The 25,939-nt window shown below is 36.1% G+C and overlaps 1 protein-coding gene across 17 annotated transcripts in view; it reads left to right on the plus strand.

The window, feature by feature from the left end:
• The window catches only part of RFX3 (regulatory factor X3), a 289,212-nt gene that overhangs the window by 66,538 nt on the left and 196,735 nt on the right, over positions 1–25,939 (plus strand). Inside the window, exon 1 of one of the 17 annotated variants that reach the window (XM_079927665.1) lies at positions 19,126–19,139. The exons of 15 other annotated variants lie outside the window; for them this stretch is intronic. The gene's annotated coding sequence lies outside the window, so the exon portion shown is untranslated. Of the gene's footprint in view, positions 1–19,125; positions 19,140–25,668; positions 25,758–25,939 lie in introns of those variants that run through there. One more of the 17 variants, XM_079927664.1, reaches the window with a different exon arrangement.

Below are 25,939 nucleotides of genomic sequence, written 5' to 3' on the forward strand. Positions count from 1 at the left end.
TAGGAGTGACAAGTGAAAGCTGCAGCACATATTTGCGTGGCAAAAGGGAGCAGTGATTGACAGCAAAGTTCCTCTCTACAAGAATTAGCAGTGTTTTGGAGCTCAGAAAGGACCAGATACACAAATTCTTAAAACTGTAGAGCAGATTCACGAAGTGAATTTTAAGAAGTGATTGCCACTTGGTGCATTTGAGTGTCTGTGTGCTTGGCTCTGGGTGAGGGGCACAGACGGACAGAATCTCACCTGACTGCCAAATGTGAGGAAGTTCTTTTTAAGCATATTAGTATTTGTAATTTAAGATTGATACTTCCAAATTATAGATCAAATTGTGACTCTGTATTCAGTAACTGAAAATTTCCTTCAACTCTAACTGATTCACCTTATTTGAAGAAGTCAAATAATACATCTATTCAAATGAGGATTTTAAGACTGTAAATCAAGCTGTTCTTCAGCGAAAATATCCATTTTCACATGTTTCTAAAACTTGAGGGATCATTTTTGGAAAGGTAATTGTGTAACGCTTTGTGGTTTCTTTTGACCAGAGAGTGGCTAAGTGTGATCATCTTTCAAAAGTACTCAAAATATCCTGCAGTTCCTTTGTTTGTTCGACAGCAGCCCAGAAGCTGCGGTTGAAAAGACAGTTGGTGATTGCTGTTGAATAATGGTCTGTGAGGAGCCCAGAATGCTGGGCTTCATACAATACCATGGAAATGCTTTTTGTTTTGGTGACAACACCTTGTATGCCTGTGAGGTGGAGGTACATGTCTTTGTACATTGGCAGCCTCTACTGGCCATTGCAAAGTGTAGCATTGACCTCTGTTCTTTCCACTTCGGGTTGCATATGGTTTTATTTGGGCTCAGCTCTCACTTTCTTGTTAATCTTTTTTAAAAACTAGTTTATCTGTTGGATCTCGAGTTATAGTTATTTTAAGAGCTACTAGTCCAATATTGTTGTCTGTAAACTAATATAAAGAATGGAAATTTTTAGAATTTTGGGAGAAGTTATGAATATAGCCCTGCCCTGCGAAATAACTTCCATCTAAGAAGTAAGATAGATTTTAAAATACTTTCTCGGTTGCACGCCTTTGATTAGGGATTTACTTGTTACTGGCAAATAACTCTGATCCCCTGAAAGAAAGCCTTGACTCAATGATAGATTTAATTAAACACATGTTCATTTCTTCTTTAGTTTTAGGTGTACCAACTATTTTAGAGGTTTACAGAAAGTGGGTGTACACTCTTACTGGGCTTTATGATTGTAGGTACCTCTGGGGATTGGTGGAGGGTCTAGACTGTTAAGTGTAGACAATTACAAATGTCTGTAAATAAAGTATCCAATTGCAGTAAACCCTGGGTTATTCTGGTTTTAGCAGTAAAGACTTATATTTTGTTTGACCCAATAGCTTTGTGTTTGGGGAATAATTTGACCACACTAGGTGATTTCCTCAACAAAACAGATCTGTTTATTGATATTTCAGTTTTATGAGTGGTTCTACTGGTCTCCTAATTAATTTTTTTGAAAGACATTCTTTATATGCTCTTTTTAAAAATTTTTTATAAATTTATTTTATTTATTTTTGGCTTTCTTGGGTCTTCGTTGTTGCACACAGGCATTTGCTAATTGCGGCGAGCAGGGCCTACTCTTTGTTGCGGTGCGCGGGCTTCTCATTGTGGTGGCTTCTCTTGTTGCGCAGCACGGGCTCTAGGCATGTGGGCTTCAGTAGTTGCAGCACACGGGCTCAATAGTTGTGGCTCGCGGGCTCTAGAGCACAGGCTCAGTAGTAGTGGTGCACGGGCTTAGTTGTTCCGCGGCATGTGGGATCTTCCTGGACCAGGGCTCGAACCCGTGTCCCCTGCATTGGCAGGCGGATTCTCAACCACTGCGCCGCCAAGGAAGCCCTCTCCTAGTTATTTTTGAGTCTCTTGGCATTTTCAAATAAGACACCTCGTTGAACCTTTTTATATAGTCTCATAGATACTGACTTTCATTCCTATTGCTCCCACTTATTCCTGGATTATTATAGTAGAGTACTAGTTGATCTCCTTGCTTCCATGTTCTTTGCCTTCTAATTCAACTGATACAACATGGGCATATGTATTTGATTAAAGTACTGCTTTTATCACATCATGCTTTAAAAAAAATGATTTAGTGTTTTCCTTAGAAAAAGAGCTTAATAGTATAGAGAACAGAGCAAGAAAGGAGCACTGGGCTAGGAGTAGGAAGATCTAGGGTTTTTTTTTTTTTTTTTTCCTCCTCGTCTCTTGCTGTACTACTTAAGCATAAAAATATACCTTCCTAAGCCTCTGTTTCCCCATTCTATAAAATCATTTGTTGTGAAGATTGGTTGAGATAATGTATGTGAAATTGCCATGAGCTCTGTATAACTCTATTACTTTCATTGCTACAGAGTAAAAAGACCAAATTCCTAAGACTGGAATTTCTTTCCAAACAGCTCCATTTCTGTACTGTGCCTGACATATAACAGGTACTCAATAAATGTTACTTGGGTAAATGAATCCTATCTTTCCAACCTTATCTTGTACTTCTCTCTAATCTTCCAATTCGGGTAGGTAGTCTCTACTTTCTCCATCGAAAATATTGTTCACATAGTCACATCTGTGTCAGCCTCATGTTCACTCATCTTTTTCAAACCCATTTTTCAGGAATGATCAAGTCCCTCATACCTCATTCTAGTCCATGTTTGCTTTCTTTTCTACCCTAGCAGTCTTCCTGTCTTTATCACTCATCACTCTATTTTGGCATCTATATTATCTTGTATTATTACTAAAAGTGTCCTGTGTGTATGCCTTCTCTTCCCAGGTGTACTATAAGCTGCTGCAATACAGGAATGTTAGCTTTGATTTTGTAGTTACTCTTTCAGGATATTTTAATGTGACTTTTAATATATTCAGATTGATATATTGATAAGTATTGGTTTATATTGTATTTGCCAGGAGATAAAGCTTAGGACTGGCAGGATTGGCAGGTTGTTAGAAGTGAGACACTAAGATGCTGGCAGACCACTGATACTCTGATTTATAGAGTAAAGACTTCAGATTGTGAGGGCTTTGGGAAGGTTCCCCTATGGGGAACATAATGACCTACATGTTATTAGTTAGAGTCTTCTATTTTAATAAAGTGTCCTTTAAAATATAGATGTCTTGGGGCTTTCCTGGTGGTGCAGTGGTTGAGAATCCACCTGCCAATGCAGGGGACACGGGTTTGATCCCTGGTCCGGGAAGATCCCACATGCCGTGGAGCAACTAAGCCTGTGCACCACAACTACTGAGCCTGTGCTCTAGAGCCTATGAGCCACAACTACTGAGCCTGAGTGCCGCAACTACTGAAGCCCGCGCACCTAGAGCCCATACTCTGCAACAAAAGAATCCACCAGAACTACAGAAAGCCGCATACAGCAACGAAGACCCAATGCAGCCAAAAATAAATAAATAAATTTATTTAAAAAAATATATAGATGTCTTAATTAGTAAGCAGGTCCTTGTGTACTTATATAGTTACTTTGCAGATATAAATGAAGTGAAAAAAGGCATAGAAATCATAGGGATGATAGAGTGACTGACTTTTCCACTGGTAACCTTTTGGGTTTTTTATTAGCATTTGCATTTTTACTTATTCAAATCAAACAAATTGCATTTATTTCTTGGATAGGTAAGTTACCAGACATTCTCACCAATGTATGTCTTCAGCATATATTTGATTGCTTTTATTTTAATTGGTTTTATTGAGGCATAATTTACATACAATATAATTTACCAATTTTTAGTGTACAATTTGATGAGTTTTGACAAATGTATATGGTGATGTACCACTATCACATCAATATGTAGAACATTTACATCACCTTAGAAAGCTTGTTCATGACCTTTTATAGTCAATCCTTTACCTTGTCCTCAGGCTCCTGGCAACCATACCTCTGCTCAATGTCATTATTGTCTTGTCTTTTCTAGAATGGAATCATACAGTATGTAGTTTTTGTACCTGTTTTTTTGTTTTTAGACTGTACTTGTATCATGTAGTTTGTTCCTTTTTTTTTTTGCGGTACGCGGGCCTCTAACTGTTGTGGCCTCTCCCGTTGCGGAGCACAGGCTCCGGACGCGCAGGCTCAGCGGCCATGGCTCACGGGCCTAGCCGCTCCGCGGCATGTGGGATCTTCCCGGACCGGGGCGCGAACCCGTGTCCCCTGCATCGGCAGGCGGACTCTCAACCACTGCGCCACCAGGGAAGCCCTAGTTTGTTTCTTTTTATTGCTGAGATGTAGTTCATTGTATGGCTATGCCACAATTTGTTTATTCTCTATACTAGTTGATGGGTATTTGGAGTGTTTCTAGTTTTTGGCTATCATGAATAAAGCTATTATGTACGTTTGGTATAAGTGTTTGTATAAGCATATGTTTTTGTTTTACTTGGGTAAGTGAGTAGGAGAAAGATTGCTGAGTCATATGATAAGGAAATACTTTAACGTTGTAAGTAACTGCCAAACTATTTTCTAAATGTACCATTTTGCATCTCCACTGGTAATGCATGAGTTCCAGTTGCTCTGGATCCTTGCTAACACATAATATTGATGGTGTTTTTAATTTTAGCTCTAGTTCCAGTGAGTATGTAGTAGTAATTTATTGTAGTTTTAATTTGTATTGCACTAGAATGACTAATGATGTTGAGCATCTTTGCATATGCTTATTGGTCATTTGCATATCCTCTTTTGTAAAGTGTCCAGACCGTTTACCTACTTCTAAAAAATCATGTTTTTTGTCTCCTTATTGAGTTCTTTTTAGATATTTACATATTTTGGATACAAACCCTTTATCAAAAATATGTTTTGCAAATTTTCCCCCTCACATTGATGTGCTTGCATATTCATTTTCTTAAGGGTGTCTTTTCAAAGAACAAAGGTCTTATTTTGATGAAGTTAATTTATCATTTTTTTCCTTTGGGCTTTTTGTGGAGTATTAAAATTTTTGTCTAACCTAATGTCATTTAATTTGTCTGTTTTCTTCTAGGAGTTTATAATCTTCTCTTTAGGTTGTCAATACATTTTGAGTTAATTTTTAAATATGGTGTAAAGTAAGTTTCATATCTTACCATATGAGTAATCCAATTTTTTCAGCACCATTTGTTGAAAAGACTATAATTTTTTCATTGAATTACCTTGGCATCTTTATTGAAAATCAGTTGATGATATTTGTGTGGGTGTACTTGAATTCCAATTTTTAAATTATCTTTATGTCAGTACCTTATGTTCTTGTTTACTGTAGCTTCATAGTCTTAAAGTTGGGTAGTATATGATTCCTCTCATTTTGTCTTGTGTTTCAAAATTGTTCTGGTTATTTTAGGTCCTTTGAATTTGCATATAAATTTTAGAATTAGCTTGTCAAATTCCACCAAAAAATTCCTGGGATTTTGATTGGAATTGTAGTAACTCTGTAGATTGATTTCAGGAAAATTAATATCTTAACCATATTGGGTATTATGATCCATGGACATGACATATGTCTATTTAGGTCTTCTTTAATTTCTCTTACCAGTGATTTTTAGTTTTCAATGTATAATTCTTGCATATCTTTTTTTCTTAAGTTTGTCTCTAGGTGTATCATATATTTGATACTTTTATACTAGCATTGCTAGTACTGAAGTATAATATGGCTGGTATTGAAATATATTTGACTTTTTATGTATTGACCATATTGCCTTATAATGTTACTAAATGTACTTGTTATTCCTAATCGCCTTTTAAAAAAAATCTTTAGGATTTTCTGCATAAGCAATCATGTTGTTGGCAAATACAGTTTTACTCCTACCTTTCCAATTTGTCTGCCTTTTATTAACACATTATTGACTGGGGGATTTTTGCAGAAACTAATGCCTGTGGCCAGAGATTTGTTATGTAAGTGAATATTGAAATGTCTCCGGTCAATAATGTTCAGGTAACAAAAGACGTATTGAGATGTCTCTGGTCAATAAATTGTTAATCTTTCTTGGCTTATTACATTGATTAGAACCTACAATGTTGAATGGAAATGGCAAGGGAAAATATCCTCGTCCTCTTCCTGATCTTAGAAAGAGAATGTTTTGTCTTTGACCATTAAATATGCTGTTAGCTATAGGTTCTTTTTAGATGCCCTTTATCGCCTTGAGGAAGTTCCCTTCTATTCCCAGTTTGCAGAGAGATTTTACATATGAGTGAAGGTTAAATTGAGGTGATTTTATGCTTTTTTTCTTTTAGCCTCTTAATCTGGTAAACTACACTGATTGATACTGTAATATGAGGCAACATTTGAATTCTGGGATAAATCCCATTTTATCATGATTTATTACACTTTTTATATGTTACTGGTTTGATTTGTTAGGATTTTGTTACATTCTTCTGTTTTCTTGAACTTTGGTAGTGGTTAAATTTTCTTGTAATATTTTGGTCATCTTTTTAAAAAACTGGAGTAATGCTGGCCTCATAAAATAAGTTGGTGAAGTTCCCCCCTTTTATTTTTGGAAATAGTAATAAACACCAATTGATTTATGAATTGGGTGATACAAAAGGTCACTTATGTTACTCTAACAACCTATTTCTTGTCACTGAAATAAGAAATATTTTAATATATGCTATAGGGCATGTTCTTCCTTTCAGATATTCTCCAAATGGTTATTTGTACCTAAAACCAAAATAAAACACAAAATAAAATAGCTTATGCAGGTATGTTAATGCAGGTATTTGTAAAGTTTGATATGCAAAATAAAAATGTAATAAATTTGGATGTGAATTTAATTTCAATAACCATATGATAGTATATTTCATAGAGATGTTAATACTTGCATTTTTTGTTGTTGTTTCATTGAAAACATTTTGTAAAGTCTTTTGTACATTCTCATTAAGTCACACTTTATATATACTTCAACTTCTTAAGACTTGTCAGTGATAATTGTTGCATTGCAGTGAATTTGTGAAAAAACTTTGATCTAGCATTATATTGTTCTAACTGTACTTCTTCCTAGCAAGAACCTATTCCTTGAAAGGGCAGTAGTTCTATTTTGTCTTTTTAGATGAGAAGACTGGTAGATGTATTCCAATTGCTTAGTCATCGATTTGACTTGACCTTGTTGGATGGATGGCTTTTTACATGTTGGTGTTAAAATCATTCTACCTTCATCTAAAGCACATTCTATGAACTTTAGAATGAGGATGACAAATGCAGTTTTACTGACTAACACAGTATCTTTTAAAATTGTTTTGGAGGATTCGGAAGTTGGATTAAATGAATAAAAATGATGAACCATATTGTTTAATAAAGAAACAGGGCTTCCCTGGTGGCGCAGTGGTTGAGAGTCCGCCTGCCGATGCAGGGGACGTGGGTTCGTGCCCCGGTCCGGGAAGATCCCACATGCCGCGGAGCAGCTAGGCCCGTGAGCCATGGCCGCTGAGCCTGAGCGTCCGGAGCCTGTGCTCTGCAACGGGAGAGGCCACAACAGTGAGAGGCCCACGTACCGCAAAAAAAATAAAAATAAAAAAATAAATAAATAAAGAAACACAAAACTCAATTTATGTTTTCATGTGATGAAAACAGTTTGTTGCTCTCTTATGTACTTTCAAGAGTATTAAAAATTTAACATTGCTACAAGGTTTAAAAACATTTGCTACTTATATTTGCTATCTAGCTTAGACTGTAAATCCCCTGAGGAGAAACCCTATGCTCTGTAAATCATCTAGCATATTCTTGCCTTTATAAATACCATATAACGTTTATTAGAATGATGAGATTTCAAAACTACCTGAAAAGTTCAAATTATATGAACAGAATTTCCTAAGGTGCTTAAATAGATCCTTTTCCATTTTTTCTCTTACAACCATCATGAACTTGAAATTTTTCTCCTGTGTAAATTTGCTAAATGCTTACTTTGCAGTAAATACCACCCATATAATGATATAAGAATCAATAGCTATAACTAAATTATTAAGCATATTGTTGATACTTCGCATGATTATATTTTATGAAGTATTCACCCCGTGAGTTGCATTTACACTTATTTACTGTATAGAATGAGATAAAAAGCCACGTTACAAATTACTCTGTTAAAGGCAGCTGTGGTATTACTACTATACCATATATTTTAAGTATTAGTGAAAGAAAGAAAATAAGAAAGAAATAGTAAATCTCAAGGATGTTATAACTCACTGGGAAAAGTTGTATTTTGTAGATTATAATAACCTGTCATTTTACAAGAAAAATATTTTTCTGTGGGAACATTAAATATGTCAAAGTAAGAATATAAAGAAGCATTGATAGGCGTGTGTAGTTCTCTGTTGTACATACAGTAAAATATGTTGCTATTAGGAAATTGATTGGTTAAGTGGTCATCTAAGTATCATTCTTTCTCACTGTAGAAACAGAGGTATGTGTACTTGGAATGGCAAGAAAATAGCAGTGTTTTGGAGCTTTTTTGATAGTGGACATGTGTAGCTTAAAACTAACTACTATCATGTCTTAATGTAATTAGTGATATTGCTTTAAGGGCTTTTTTAGCCCCTAATATTCCTCTCAAGCCTGGAAGGGTGAGAGGTAGTGTACTAGCTCTGAGATTCTATGAAATCTCACCTCAGTTTAGGTGTACAAATAATGAGATGACTAAGTGATATGAATAAACAAGTTTATAAATTTCAAGTTTAATGTTAAGAAAAGTAAAACTGAACATTAAATGTTACATTGTTGTTTTTTAAATGTTGATTTATCTTATGAGTGTGTAAGATAGAGGAAAGCTTGGCAAGTATCAGGACAATAATAGTTTTATTGAACAAGGACTTTTTCCTAACCGTAATGTTAAAATTATTATGTGACATTGTTAATATTAGGTTATTTCATTTCATGCATGGGTAGATTGAGGTGCAAGAGTTTATTCAGCATAAATTGTTGAGGTACTCACTTAATGTGTCTCATTATAAAAAAAATTGACATTTTCGTATAATAGAATTTAATTTTAGGGTCCAGAGAGATTTAGTATCTTTTCTAAGTACCTGATATGTAACTTTTAGATTTTCTCAGTCCTTGCCTTCCACTGTTCAGTTTTTCACAGACCCTTTGACAAAGCTAATGACTATGCATCCATATCTAAAGTTGGGTTTAGTAAGCCAGGAAACTGAGAGAAGGCAAAAGGAAGATCCTAGACCAAGGTCCTTTGATATATATAACCATCTTTTGAAATTGAGAACTTGTTATAATAGTTTTCCCTCATCATGTCACTACCTAGTTATTTGAAATCGTTTTTCTTGTTTATAAAAGGAACACATTTTGGGGGCTTCCCTGGTGGCGCAGTGGTTGAGAGTCCACCTGCCGATGCAGGGGACATGGGTTTGTGCCCTGGTCCGGGAAGATCCCACATGCCACGGAGTGGCTGGGCCCGTGAGCCATGGCCGCTGAGCCTGCGCGTCCAGAGCCTGTGCTCCACAACGGGAGAGGCCACAGCAGTGAGAGGCCTGTGTACCGCAAAAAAAAAAAGAAAAAAAAAAAGGAACACATTTTCTAAAGAAGAAAGGAACTAGTGCCCATATCTCATTACCCATAGATGATATATTTACCTTCCTTAGGTAATAATATTTAAAAGTAAAATTGTATTAGAGTCAGTATTGAAGATGCCCTCCTTTAAATTCCGCCTTTTATTGAAGTATACCTTATTCTGAATAGAATGGGTGAGAAGATAGTAGGATGAGATGCTGGATAATTAAGCAGGGGCTGAAATGATACTTGTTGAGAAGGTTCATAGGGGAAGGAATCCCTGTCAAATTACTGAAGCACAGACCAAATGGAAAAACAAACATTTGACTGTCATGAACATGTCTGTGGAAATGTAAGGTTATATATAGAGTATTGTTAACCATGTTATATATTATTTATATATATCATTTATAACTTTTAAAATATATTTTGATTCTGGTTGCTTTTTAGTTAGCTTTCTGCCTTCAAATGAAAAACAATGTCTTCACGATAGAGGAACGCCCAATAAGGCTGCCAATTTTGTTTTTAAGTTCTTTATTCTCAAAATTTAATCAGTAGGATCTTGTCCTGGAACTTCCCAGGTGTGTTTTCCACTTTTCACAGATGTGATTAGAGTAGAAATCATTCCTGTTTATCTGAATGAGAACCCTTTCGTAAAATTCCTTTGATTCTAAGATAACTAGATGAAATGTGTTACATAAATCATGTCACAGCAAACAGTTTTCACCTGGCACTAGAGCTTGATGGAATTTTAAAATGTTGGCTCGTTGCCTGTAGGGTTCAGTTATAGTTCTATAGAAAGTCTGTTTGTACAGATGAAGCAGTTCTTGGTAATGCAAGATTCATCTCTCAAGTGGTAGGGCCTGTATGAGTTTATTACAGAGATCCCTACTCTGAGCTGCCAAGACATATTCAGCAAAGCTTTGTTTTAATTTCTCATTGCTCTCCCTTTGGCACACTTATAAGAAAATGGAACAGACCTTCAGCTTGGTGAAACCCTTAGTATTTATGTAGTTCATTATCTACACAGTGCAGGAATGTTTTCAGTAAAATTTCCAGAAGATAGTCAAAAAATTTGGGCTTTAAGATACTGCTTTTATTTGCAGCTATGGACTCCCTGTCAAACCTAGTGTTCAGTTTCATCTTTTACCAAGAGTTCTACATTCCTCTTTACTTATTGGCAGTTTAGTCTGATACCTAGCCTTTTCTAACAGAATGATAAAGATCTACTCAGTATGTGCAGAAAAAGGGTGATGAACCCATGCTCTTTGACTCCAGAATAAACTATAGCTACAGGGCTGTATACTTCACACTGGGCCAAACTTTCTTCCTAAAAACCCTATTAGATTTTGCCATTCCCAGACTTTAAAACTTCTGTCACTTGTTAAGTTTTTTCATGTCTTTGGATGTCAAACAGATGCATACACACTTTAAAAAAATTCTTTTGTTTCCATTTCCCACCTTCATTACATTCTCTCTCCATAGGTAACTATTGTCATATTTTTTTCTGAATCCTTTTATTTGTATAAACATGTAGCTTTATTTTGTGTGCATATAATACTCAATGTGCATGTATTTTAATTTTGCATTGCAGGTATTATGCTCTAGACATTATTTAGTTTGCCCTCAGCACTATTTTAAAGATCTGTACATCTTGAATTCTTTTTTTTTTTTTTTTTTTTTTTTTTGTGGTACGCGGCCTCTCACCCTTGTGGCCTCTCCCGTTGCGGAACACTGGCTCCAGACACGCAGGCTCAGCGGCCAAGCCGCTCCGCGGCATGTGGGATCTTCCCGGACCGGGGCACGAACCCGTGTCCCCCGCATCGGCAGGCGGACTCTAAACCACTGCGCCACCAGGGAAGCCCCATCTTGATTTCTTTTAATCGCTGCCATAGTATTCTGTAGAGATAATTTGCTTCTTTTTATTTATCCTATGTGTTGGACACCTAAATCACAAGGCCTTTTTATAACTGACTTTATATTTTCAGACTATTTCTTGCACTCTATGCAACTTAAATCCCAGCTACTTGAAGTTAATCACTCTTGTATGAAAACAAGGTATTTTTTATATTACCCTACCTTCACACATACTTCTAGTGTTTAACGGACTACTTCCTCGCCTCAAGACTCAACTCAGATATCATTTCCTTGATGAAGACTTTAACAGCTATTTCATACTTGAGCTAGTTGCTCTGTACTCTGCTTACACAGCACTTACTTTTATCTTGGTATATAGAAGCCTATTTTTCTTCCCCAAAGTCTGTTTTTTCCCTCTGGATTCCTTAAAGGCAGGGATAAGCTCTTAGGTCTCTTTGTATCCTTTGCTCTAGTTTGGTGACTTGCCTATATTTGGCAAGCAATAAAACATTAACTGAATGCATGAAATGTCTGTGGTGAAATACTGGCAACATAAGCACAGGTGATCCTCCTACGTAAGAAAGGGTTGGAACACAAATAGAAAAGTAATTTAAAAGAAGAGCATACAGGAGGCTGAATCCTAAAATGTTTTGAGGTCTGTAAAGATGCTAAGGAACACAACATATTCTGTTCAGATCGTGAAGGAAAACAAGAAAAAGGATAAATTATTGCTTGGGTCAGATGGTGTGTAATAATACTAGATGTTACAGTTAAGGCAGAGCTGTGGTACTCCTGGGTTGGTTTCAACTTCTCTATCAAAAGAAAATGATATTCAGGTTCAGTAAAGGAGACTAATGATGGTAGCAAGGGAATTAAAGTTTAAGGAAGGTGAGACAGTGATAAGAAAGCACTCAATACTCTCAACTAGTTAACGTTCTGAGATTAAATGACTTGCATAAATGAATGGTTTGGTGTTCTTTGAGCAATTTATGGTCAGTACCAGAGGTGCCAAAAGACTTCAGATCCTGCAGATACTGCTTTTATTTTTAAAAAAGGGGGGTAAAAATAGGATTTTGAAACTGTGAGATTAGTGGGTTTCATGTCTATCTTTGGGACAGTTCTTTAATTGATCATTAGACAAATGGTTTGTGAAGACTTAACTAGAAAAGAAGCAGTCCTCTGGAGACTACATGGGTTCACTTGGAATATGTCTTATTAAACTAGTGTAATTCTTTTTCCTGTGTAGGTGGAGTAAGTTGATTTTGGCAAGGCTTTGGACAAAGTGTCTCATGATATGTTTATGAAATAGGTGGTCAAATTAGGTACTGTTTAATGACGACAGGTAGATTCATAGATGTTTGAAAAAATTTGATGAATGGATTGATATCAGCTTGGAGAGAGGTATTTCTAGTGACATGACCTGGCTCTTTCTTTCACTCTGTTCTATTAATCATTTTTATCACTGACTTGGATGAAACAGGCCCATCACATTTGCATATCACATAAAGCTGGAGCGAAAGCTAATAGTTTGGATGAGGGAATCAGGATTGCAAAAAAGCTTAGCCATCTGAAATGATTGGCTAAAACGAAAATGGTCTATAATAGTGATTAATGTAAAATTCTGCATATAGGTTTGTCAAATTATCACACTAGTAAGAATCAAATAGACATGCTTTAAGAGCAATTCTTATGAAGAAGACCTGGGAATTTGTGATATAACTATCACTGTCTCAGGTGTAGATTGTTTTAATAGAAGCGCAGTGTTTGGAACAGAAAAGGTGCAGAGTCTCTGGACTGGTGAGAAAATGCCATTGTGTTCCTTCATAGCTTCTGGGTTTTAAGAAGTGTCTCGGAACTTTGTCATAAAAGGAATATTTTAAAGAATCAGAGTGCTTTCCTTAGTAAACCTTAACTTTTGTGCGTATATGTATAGAGTGAGGGGTCATCAGAATAATAGCTGTTTTCAAATATTTAAAGACTAAAAGAAATATTTGTTCAGCTTTTAAAAGAAAGTACCTACTATAGGGCTGGAAATTGTGCTGGGGCATTGGGGATATAATAGTGACTAAAAACAGAAAAAATGACTTCATCTTTACCCTTTGTGGCACTGACAGTCTGGTGGAAAAGTCAGACATTAAGCAAATAATTATATGAGTAAATGTAATTGGAGCTATGATAACTGCAGTGAAGTAGAGGTACATGGCACCCCGGGAGTGTACAGTATGGGCATTTAATTTGCTTTTAAGGGAAGCCTTGCTTGAGGAAGTGATGCTTGAGGTAACAGAGAGTATACATTAAGTAGGTGAAAAGGGGAGGAGAGAGGGACCCAAAATGAGTGAGCATGGTGATTATGAAGGATGGAAAGTCTGTCCGATTGACGGAGAATACATTCCAAACCTGAAAATGAAGAAGCAGTCAAGCCCCTCAGACCTTGAAGACCTTACCAAGAAGTTTATTCTGTATCTGGAAACACTGAAAAGCATTTGCTGGTCTTACCTCAAAGACTATCTGATTTAAATTTGGGAAGATGTCTATGGCTACAGACTGGCATGAGACCAGAGGGGCCGTGGTAAACCATCTGAGGAAGGATTTCAGGGAGGTGGACAGGGGGCGTTGTGCTTCAAGAAATGGGGCCAGTCAGTGAAAGTGGAATTCACCTGTGGATATCAGCTGGGAGAGAGTGGAGAGAGCACTGTATTTAGGGTCAGAGGTCTTGGGTATGAATCCCACTTTTGCCGCTTACTAGCTTGGTGGCCTTGTGCAAATCACACTGTCTATCCCTGATTGAATGAACTGCACAACATTTGCTTGCAGGTTTTGTAAGGATTCTATGATTTGACATACATGTGAATGACTTACAAACTGTGAAGTGTTACATAAAATGGAAGATTTGAGAAAGAAAAAAATCAGTCAACAATGGCCATTATTGGACTGGGTGGTAGAGTAATGGAATGGAATTTCTTAAGTATTTCCTAGCCTAACCATTTGGAATAGATGGTTCTTTAAGATTTCTATCATTATGTTTTCAGATTTTCATTCCTCTTCCCTTTGTTTTGGAGAATTCACTGATAGGTACAGTCTAAAAATTTATAGTGACTTTCTAGTTAACACATTATTGACCGGAGATGTATTATTGCCACAGGCGTTAGTTTCTGCAAAAATCCTCCGGTCAATAATGTGTTAACAGTCAAGTTGCTAGAGGTGGTTTCAAGTCTGAGATACATGAGCTGTTTTTCTTATGTGTGATCTCAAAAACAAGAAGGAGTTTTAAGGAATCTTGTAGCAAAACTCTAAAAAAAAATTAGGAAGTATAAAAAATTCCTCAAATATATCTTTTGGTAAGGTAGTACTTTTCTATCTTAAGTTACGTTCAAGTACATAGAGATACATCTACTCTAGAGTGTTGCCCGTGTACATGTATGTAGATGTGTGAATCCACACAAATACACAGAAGGTCCTGTGAATGGAAATATACCTATAGTTTTTGAAATGCTTTAATTTAAAACCCATGGTAAAATAGAAATCAGTGTAAAATATGTTGTTTAGCTACTTTTTTGAGACAGATAGGAAAGGAATGGTATTTCTAATTACTCATGGGAAGGAAGATGCATTGGTAACATTATTTATTCGCATATTTATACACTCAAAATTCACTCAACAAATATTCATTGAGCACATAAGATGTTTACATGCATTGCTCTAACATGTATTTTTATTAAAGTTATTTATATATGTTACCACTAGTCTCAAAAATCTGTTTCTAGGTAATATACGACATGCCCCTTTGCAAGTAAACTAAAGCAAAAAGCCAGAATGCAAATATAACCTAAAATTTAAAACTTATGCAATTCTTTGGCAGAATTCCAAAGACGACTTCCAACTGTAGCATTCTGCACATTTAATCAAGTTTTATGTTATTGTCCTTGATTATTATTTTTTTTTTTATGGTTCAAAAGAATTATTCAATTCTAAGCATGTTACCTATAGTGTGTGACTCCTGCATGTTTCTTATGATTGGAGACATTTCTGTGCAGAGAAGGAAATACTGTTCATTCTCGTTATTTAATGCTTTTTCTTTAGGGAACTGGAAATAGTAATTGCTGAAAGCCAATTGCATTTTAGGGGTGTTAAAACTTGGAAGTTGCTTCTGGATCCATAGCTGAGTAGAAGACACGTCTGAGTGAGAAATCAAATCTTCCCACAGACTTCCGTTTATACTGATAATGGCTGTAATAGATGGACGAGGCACCCTGCTAAGGACTTTACATGTATTTTTGTTTAATCTTTCCAACAACCCTGTGAAGTGTGGGTATTGTTATTCCAGTTTTACAGATGAGGACACTGGGGTTTAGTGAGGTTAAATAACTAGTACATAGGCAGGTCTAGGTTCTATCTCAAGTCACTTTTGATTCCAAGACTGCTATGCCAGTTGAAACAGCTGATTTGGTACAAAAATAAGTTGATTGAAATCATTTTAGACTAATCTCCTGGAGCCATGCTTCTTGATTTTTGCTATGGTACTGTATTAAAAGGAGATAACAGACAGCAGATACAAAGGTAGAAACAAGAAACTTACAGTAATCCCTGAGTAGTAATGGATTTCTTGTTGTTGCTTTTGTAATAAGTTTTTAAAATATCTAGTGCTTATGCATAGTAAAAATTAATTCAGGTAGCCCAAGAGTATATACAGTTAAATCATGTCTCCCACTCCAGCATCCACATAGAGGCAACTGCTATATCTAATTTCTGGTTTTTCTTCCAGAGATAGAATTAACATGGATTGATTTTTGTTTTTTTTTTAAAGAATGACATTTGAGCATCCAGTCTAAAGAAACAAACTGGAAGCACCCAGGTCTGGGGCCTGGTTAACATATGAGTGGGCCAAACCAGAGATGGATGCAGATGAGACTCAGCGTTGAGAATGCAGACAGGCCATCGCATTAACCCCCTCCCCCTCGGGGTAACAGAAAGCTCACCAAGCAGGCTTGCTCCGTTTTAAAGATGAGAAAATTGGTTATTTCTGTCAAGTGGATAGTTACGTATAGAGCCAAAATCAAATGCAGGACTATGACCCTCATCTTTCCATTCTGCTGCAGTGCAAGTGACCTCTGGATTTTAGAGTGTTGTGAAGAATTGTACAATTGAAGTGGTCTAAAATTGACTAGAATTTCTACAGGTAAGCCAGATAGCAAACTTCAGACAGACAAAGGCTGTAGAAGATCTTTCTTTTTTTAACTTTTAAGATACATTCTTAATTTTACAGTAGATTCAGGTTTACAGCAAGCTTGTGAAGGTAGCACAGAGAGTTCCCTTATATCTTACATACAGTTTCCTCTCTTATTAACAGATTTCACCATTCTAAAGTTACTCTTTATCCCCTTTCCATACTATACTCTTTGAAAGGAGGTTACTACGTGGAGCCCACACTTAAGAAGTCAGGAGTTATGTTGCACCTCTTTGAGGGTAGAGTAGCTTCATAAATTATTTAGAATACTTCTGCACAAGAGATTTGTTTCTCCTCCCTCAGTCTGTTTATTTATTTAGCCAATCATTTATTTATGTTAAGTATGGACTCATAGATACTTATTTTATACTTTGGGTTAAAATCCAATACTGTTTTATTTTATTGCTCAAATTGTTCCAGTTTTGGCCATTGGGAACTTTTAAGTTGTTCTATGTTAACTCCTGTGTTTTTTTGACTTACCCTCATCATTGTGCGTGTGTGTGTGTGTGTGTTTTTTTTTTTTTTTTTTTTCTTTTTTGAGCCCTTCCTTTCTGGCATCTCAGGATGCATGAGGCTTACCTTTACGTTTCCTGCTTCACTCCTAGAATCAGTCATTTTTTTCCGGAGAGCCCTGGTTCCTTTTTTTTTTCTTTTTTTTTTTTTTTTTTCCGGTACGCGGGCCTCTCACTGTTGTGGCCTCTCCCGTTGCGGAGCACAGGCTCCGGAAACGCAGGCTCAGCAGCCATGGCTCACGGGCCCAGCCGCTCTGCGGCATGTGGGATCTTCCCGGACCAGGGCACGAACCCGCGTCCCCCACATCGTCAGGCGGACTCACAACCACTGCGCCACCAGGGAAGCCCAGCCCTGGTTCCTTTTACTTCAAAATGATTTTAGAAACCATGATCTGGATGACAGATAGCAGCTCTTTTAAAACCAAATCTCGAGTAGAAAAGAAAATTTTAGCCATTGTTCCATGAAGCACTAAATTAGGTCATTGCAGTAATTTGTTTGTTAATATTGTTAGAATATAAAATTTGCCTGAGTGAATTGAATAGAATGATCCTAAGAGTTTTTAAGGTAAAATTCTAAGAAAGACAATTATTATATTACTCTTTTCTGTTACTTAGGAAAAAAAAACCTGTCCTTGATGGCACTTTATTTGATATATTTTTTTTGTCCTTTACCGGAACCTGAGGCAAAACTTCAAAACATGGTAATTTGAAACAGGTTGGGATTCACACTGGGATTTGGGAAGACTTTATACTCCATTAGGAAAATTACCAAGCATAGAGTCTATGAAAGACATATAATTCATATTTATCTAAAGAATAATGTGTCACTAAGCATTTTAAATCTGTGTATCCATCAGGGAGAGAATATTAAGGAAAAGAAAAAAAAAAGAAAAAAATGACCATTGAGCATAGTTATAGTATCTAGACAGTGTGTCCTTACTGATTTAAGTTATTACAGAGGAATATTCCCTATTAGAGATCTGGTCTTTCTAACTCTAGCATTGAGGTTTTTCTTAATCTGAGATATTTGTAGATAGATCAGACAACTCTTTAGGTGGGGACAGTTTAAAGGGATTTGTGTGTGTGTATATTTGCAATCTTAGTAGTACTGATGAACATTTCTTAAAAGCTTATTTCTGAATTTTATTGTTTGACCTGCCTTACTAGGCAAGTATTCTCTTTTGCTCTTCAGCATCTACCATTTTAGTAAGCAAGTTGAATTTTTACAGCTCATCAAACAACCAGGTCAGAAGAATCACAGGATCTGATAGGTGAAATGCATATAGTGTATGTTGATTGTAAAAAAAAAAAAATTATTTTCCTAGAATTAACCAAATGTTTTTTCCTGGGCTATAGTCATCACTATTTATCCTAATCTATTATATTTTAATTTGCTGTCTCTTAGTTTAACTGTGAGGAGTAGTCTTTTGAGTCAATGAAAATAGAAAAGCGTCGAATTAAACTGATGGTGTGCAATTGCAATTAGTAAGAAGCATAGCACTAATGAGGAAAAGAACCAGGCAGGTCAAAACTGTAGCAAAGGTAAATGAAGCACTCTCTAATGAATAAGCAAACGTGACTCAGTGCACAGAAAAACTGAGTGAGGCAGAGATGCCCAGGGAGCCCTAGAATGAAAATAGCTGGCAAACCTCAAAAGGGATAGAGCTGAGTGTAGAGATGGGGAAATAAAAAAGGGTCTGAGTAAGGGTTACTGGTGAGTCCTGAGGCTGGCAAAGATTGCCAGGGAGAATGTGAGAAACTGAGTATCTTCTTGGTGGTTCTGACAGAAATGCTAAAGATTATGCTTGAAGGGCCCAGAAACACTGATCTGGGACTTAAGGGAAACTTAAATGTATTAAGTGTGCAGAGTGTGCCAGGTGTATTATGTCATTTAATCCTTACATCAACTCTTTTATTTATTATGTCATTTTATTCTTACATCAACTCTTTAAGGGAGTGTATTGTTAATTACAGTATTACAGATGAAAGAAATGAGGCACAGAGGGGGTTGAGAATATGCTACAAACCACACAGCAACTAATCAGGTAAACTATGATCAGCGTTTACAATTTTGAATTTTTAATTTCAAAGCAGTTTGGGAGATCAAGATAGAGAAAATCAATTCAGTGTAGCATACACGCCGACACTTAGGATCAGGGCAACCATCAATACATTTTTGGAGTTTATGGGTTGTATTGATTAAGAGAAAGGAGTTTAAAATGGCGGCTCTTAGGTTTAGGTAGTTTAGAGCAGTTGAAAAATGAAGGTTGGGGTAGGCTGCTGTACTGAAAGGGCCTCAGAATGGACTGAGGACTGGAGATAGCTAAAGGAGCAAGTGCACTTGGGGATCAACTAAAAGGTGGATATGGGGTTATTTTTGGTCCTTCTAATTATCATTTCACATTCATTTTGATCTTGTCAGGAGTCTTATAGACTAAAGAGAGTGATTGTGGCTCTCCTTTTGGGTGGAAGAGATACATTTTAGGGGTTATTCTTAGAGTCTGGCAAACTGGTTGTTAGTATAATAGTCCATTTGTGAATGGGAAAGGAGAAAAATGAAAAACCACTGTGAGTTGTAAGGATGTAATATGTTTTAAATGGTGTGTTTATGTTTACAGAGTAAATCTCAAGAGCAAATTAATTACATGTCTGTAGTTCTTAAGTAGGCTGAGTGGGGAAAAAGGATGATTTAATCTTTATTGCTGGCCAAATCTCTAGGCTGGCCATTTTTTCCTTTTAATAAAAATCCTTGTGGTTCCTTGTCTTCCCATTAGCTCATAGTTGAGAGCTCTGGTAAGTTGTCTGTGAGACGGAGTGCATTAGGCTTGCCTGATTAAAATTGTTCATGAGAGATCAAGCAGACAAGGGACTTTTAGCATAATTAAAAAAGCACTGCTAGCCTTTAAAGATGAGATTTCAGAGATTTCTGAACTTATATCCACCTGTAGGGAAGTGTGTTTGTGTAACTAGATTCCAGTTCTCTCATGAACCCTTCTTACTTAATTCACACATGGTGTTCTTTCCTTTTATGGAATATCATATTCTCATGTAGGAGACAAGAAATATTGAAAGGAGCCAGAACTTGAATGAACTGAAACATTTCCCTTGAAAGATCACATGTGATAAGTTAAGCAATCAGTTACCTCCTTATGTTAACCTGTTTATTTATAAAAGGAAACTCAGGAACAAAGTTGAAGATAGCAAAGGGAAAAATCAAAACAAATTGCATATCTTGTGTTTGCCGCCTAATCTGAGAAAATTTACACCAGCTTTTGGAAAATATTCTCCTTTTGTTTAATGGACAGCTTAGCCCAAAGTTTTGTTTTTGTCTTTTCATTTTATAGTCCAAATTTTTCAGTGCTGGGATCTGAAATCATTCAGTTATTATCCCCATTTTACTATCATGTTTCAGAAAAAAAAGACGATTACAGTTAATGTGGTTTAAAATGGCTTCTTTTGTCCTTTTAAAGCAAAGCTGACTGCTATATACTGTTTGAGTACTTTATAGAGCACCACAGTTTTCTTCCTATGTGTTTTTTAAAATACATTTTAATTTTTCAGAAAGGAACCCTTTCTAGCATAAATCAAAATGTTATTGCTATAATGAGGCAGCATTTTAGAAGAAAATTACCAAGGTGTGAATTTTTTTTTACCTACCTGTATAAGGCGTTTATTTCATAGACTAAGGATTTCTGCACATGTGAATATTTCTTTAGGAAAAGCATTTTCCTCAGCCGATAACTAATGCTTTGTTTTCACCTGGAAGATTGCTTTCGAACATTTCTCTTGTAATTAAAATAATTTTTCCATTAGCTGAGAGTGGTTCTCAAAGCTTCTTGACTTTTTTTTAGTTCCATCTTATTTTGCATTTTTAAAAAGAATTAGGTCTAGCCTGATTATAACATAAAACACCAGTGTCCAACAGGAAACTAAGCTATTTCCATGTCAGCTCTGTACAAGTGAATAAGATGAAAAAAGAAGCCCCCCAAAATGTACCTTAAATTATCCCCCTTATATATTAAGACTGATTTTAGGAACTTAATCAAAGATACATTGGCCAGGCATCAAAATATTTTAATTTTAAATCATGAAGAATGGAAGCAAGGAACCTGAAATTTTAAATGGTGGGAGGTTTTTTGATGTCGTATTATCTGCAGGAGAACTCTAAACAAGGTTGTATCTTGAAATGGTAAAATCTGTGAATAGTTTTGTTTCTGGGAGGAGGTCACAAAAAGTTTATTTCTCTGGCTTTCTCCTTGACAAGTAATCAGAGTAGTTCACAGATCCCCTGGTTTCCAACCATTTTATATAGTCTTGAGAATTAATTTTTGCATCAAATTATATATACCCTTAGTTTTGATTGAATAAACTGTTTTAATAGGGCTGCACGATCAAATAGGCTAGGTAATAATAGTTGCTTCAATTAAGGCATAATTTAGGATGAACTCATGTAGAATTAACAAGGTGTAGTGTGTCTGTTATAATTGTGTCAACTAGTATATCTCTGTCATAGGCAGTACAATTTCTTTTGTATATCAATAAAAAGGGAAAACCCTTATGTTTTCCTTATTCTTGTTTAATTCAAGTTTAGTTTAATTCTTGTTACTGGTTACCATAGCCATCTAATTCCTTATTCATCCACCTGTCCATCATCCATTCATTTAGTCAATAAACATTTATTGAACCTTTCCCGTATGTCAGGAATTGGGCTTGGGTACTGGTGATTTAGAGATGAATAACTGTTTTTGAGATTTTTTTTTTGCAAGAAACAAAATCGCAAATAATTATTAGTATGAATAGAGTGATGTACATGTAAAACAAGGTACTCTAATTGTTGCTGGAATGTCAATGAAGATTTCAATAGAGGAGACAATATTTAAAGTGAGTCTGGAAGGATAAAAGTTTCTTCACCAGGCTGAAAATAAGAGGAAGGGCATTCAGGGAAGTGAAAACAGAAAGTACAGATGTATTGCATTTCATAAGACTTGCCAGTATTTTAGTATATCTGGAATATACAGGAGAAATAAATGGAAGTGGTGTTGGAAAAGTGGACAGGAAGGTCTCTCATTCACCATGTTGATGAGTTTAGACTTGTAAGGAGAGGAGTTACAAGGCACTGAGGGAAATGAAGCTGGATGAATAACATGAGAAAATTTGTATTTTTGAAAAATAAATTGGGCAGGATTATAGGAAATATTTGGATAGGGAGGAAAGAGATTACACAGTGACCATCAGATGGTCCCTATTTCTTCAGTGAACTAGGAGGCAATCTTATATCATTGGGCTTTGGAGCCAGACTTGACTTCAGATCCTCAATGTGAAGGTCCCCTTAACTTCCCTCAGCCTATGATTTTTCATTTGTAAAATGGGGATAATAGCTATCTTGCAGTATTGTAAAGTTCATGTGTTCAAAATGCTTTGCTCAAATTTCTAGGCTTGTAATATATATTCAATAAATGGCAGCAATTATTATTAGTTATTGACTTATAAGTACTTAGAATTACATGGTAAACATTATAAGTGCTCCTTTCCCTCAAGAAATTTATAAAAATTTAGTATGTGCAAAAACAGATGAACAAGATAAATACATATTTTACAAACTATGTTTATTTTTGAAGCCTTCTTTATTGCTTTCCCTGTGTGGATGACCCAGTTGACGATTGACAAGTGTGTTCATTGACCTTGCTCATATATTCCCGAATACTGTAAACCATTCAAAATATTTGGTGTCGGTGGCTTTATGGTCTGATGAATATGATTAAATAAATTTCTCCCCAAGTGGAAACTATTCTGTTTTTATAACTAGTACCTTTAAAGATGAAGAAATACTGTCTCCTATCTCAAGTGGGAATTTCTTCTAGGACCTCACTTAACAGGTGATTGTTTGAGTTTCTGCTTAAACTCCTTTGCAAGGGTGCTTTACCCTACAGAGAAATCCATGTTTGGACAGCTCGAATTGGAATTGTAGAATATTCTTCTCGTGTATCTGACGCAGCTTCTTTTTCATTTCTACTGCGTGGGTACTAGTTCTCTCTTGAAGCCACATAGACCAAGTTTAATCAATCTTTCACTTGCTGTGCCATCAGCTGTTTGTCAAAAGCCATCATCCCTTTTTTCAAGCTTCTCATTTCCAGGCTTAGTGTATTTTCAGGTTTTCCAGGTTTTGTGGTTGTTGATTTTTTTAAAAAAACAGGTTTGTTGAAGTATATGTGACATAAAATAAACTGCACATATGTAAAGTATACAACTTTGATATATGCACATATCTGTGAAACCATAACTGCAATCAAAGTAATGGCTATGCAGTCACCCCAATAGTTTCCTTGTGTCTTTTTATATTCTCTTTGTTCCACCACTCCCTGTCCCATCAAGCCCGGTCCCACCCTCCCAACCCCTGCAATTACTCCTCTGTTTCTGTCAATATAAATTAGTTTACATTTCCTGAAGTTTATATAAATGAAATCATACAGTATGCATTCTTTTTTTTTGTCTGGCTTCTTTCAGTCAGCATACTTATTTTGAGATTTATCCATATTGTTGCAGGTAACAATATTTTATTTCCTTTTATTGATGAGTATTGTCCCATTATAAGGATATACCACAGTTAGTTTATCCATTCACCTGTTGATGGACAATTGGATTATGTCCAGTTATTGAGTATTACGATTAAAGTAATTATGACCATTGATGTTATAAGACCTTGTATGGACATAGGCTTTCTTTTTGGGGGAGGAGGGTAAATACCTAGGAGTAGAATAGTTGGGTTATATGACGGTAATATGTTTAAATGGGTAATATGTTTAAATGGGTAATATCATGGGTAATATGTTTAAATATTTAAGAAACTTCCAAACTTTTCAAACTGATGGTACGTTTTTACATCCCCACCAGCATAGTAAGAGAGTTCTAGTTCCTCTGCATCCTTACCAATGCTTGGTAAACCAAGCTCATTCTAAAGTGTGTGTAGTGGTTTTTCCTTGTGGTATTAATTTGCATCATCCTAAGGTTAATGATTTTGAACATGTGCTCATTTATTATCTTTATATCTTCTCTGGTGTCTGTTCAGATCTTTTGTCCATTTTAAATCAGGTTATTATTGAATTTTAAGAGTTCTTTATACATTATTGATACAAGTCTTGTACTGGATATATGATTTGCAGATATTTTCTCCTAGTCAGCTTGTCTTTTCATTCCCAAACAGTGTCTTTCAAATAGCAGAAGGTTTAATTTTGGTAAAATCTAATTTATCAATTTTACCTTTTCTGGATTATACTGTTGGCATCTTTTCTAAAAAATCTTTACCTAACTCAAAGTCTAAAATATTTTATTACATATTTTGTTATAGAAGTTTTATGGTTTTACTTTTTACACTTATGTCTATAATCCATTTTTATAATAAAATTTTTACTTTGGAATAGTTTTAGACTTGCAGAAAAGTTGCAAAGGTAGTATATAGAGTTCCTGTATACCACTCATCCACTTTGTCTTATTATTAACATCTTATATACCCATGGTAAATTTGTCGAAACTAGGCAGTCAATATAGGTACATTACTATTAACTACACTTAAGACTTTATTTAGATTTCACCAGTTTTGGGGTTTTTTTTTTTGCGGTACGCGGGCCTCTCACTGTTGCGGCCTCTCCCATTGCGGAGCACAGGCTCTGGAAACGCAGGCTCAGCGGCCATGGCTCACGGGCCCAGCCGCTCCGTGGCATGTGGGATTTTCCCGGACCGGGGCACGAACCCGTGTCCCCTGCATCGGCAGGCGGACTCTCAACCACTGCGCCACCAGGGAAGCCCTCACCAGTTTATTTTAACTGTTTTCTGTTCCAGAATTCAGTCCAGAATTTCTTATTGTGTTTAGGGCTCATGCCCCCTTAGTCTTCTCTGATCCTTGACAGTTTCTTAGTCTTTCCTTATTTTTAATGACCATGACCATCTTGAGCAGTACAGGTCAGATATTTTGTAGAATGTCCCTCAATTTGGGGTTGTCTGATGTTTCTCTTCATTAGATTGGGATGATTTTTGGGAGAAGTGGGCGTGGGTGGACACATGCTATCAACATGCTTTATCACCGGTGCTGCTTAACCATGATCACCCAGCCAAAGTGATATTTGCCAGGTTTCTCCACTGTAAAGTTAATCTTTTTGTTTTTTCTTACCCTTTCCATGCTAAAGCATGGAAGCAAGTCACTTCCACTTTTTTGGAAGCAAGTCACTAAGTATAGCCCATGCTCCAGGGAGGTGGGGGGAGGAATTATGCTTTACTTCCTGGAGATGAGTATCTACATAAATTATTTGGAATCCTTTTGTAAGATCAGTACTATAAATGGTATTTATTATTTGTCTCTTCTTCTCCACTTATTTATTTCTTCAATAATTTATTATGCCAGTATGGATTCATGTATATTAGTTTTATACTTTAAGTTATAATCAAGTACTATGTTTTTATTTTGCCACTCAACTTATTCTAGTTCTGGCCATTCCAGCTCCTGTAGGTTGACTCCTGTGTCCCTTGGACTTACTCTTTTCCTTTTTTTTTTTCTCTTCTCAGCACTTTGTTTCCTGACACTACAAGATGCCTAAGGTCATCGTATATTTTCAGTGCTCCAGCCTTAGAATCAGCCATTTCTCAAAGGAGCCCTAGATACTTTTCTGGGGGTATGTTATTTAGGAACCAAGATGTGGGCACTGGATATGCTGGTTTCTGCTACTGGGGTGTCACTATGTCTAGGTTCTCTCAGCAAGCAGAGCCAGGAAATATATGTATGTATGTTAACTGATGGATATACACATCTATAATTACTTCTGCATCTATCCATTTTTATCTGTATTAAGCTAAA

This window comes from Stenella coeruleoalba (genome assembly GCF_951394435.1).
Source record: "Stenella coeruleoalba genome assembly, chromosome: 7".
Classification (NCBI taxonomy): Eukaryota; Metazoa; Chordata; class Mammalia; order Artiodactyla; family Delphinidae; genus Stenella; species Stenella coeruleoalba.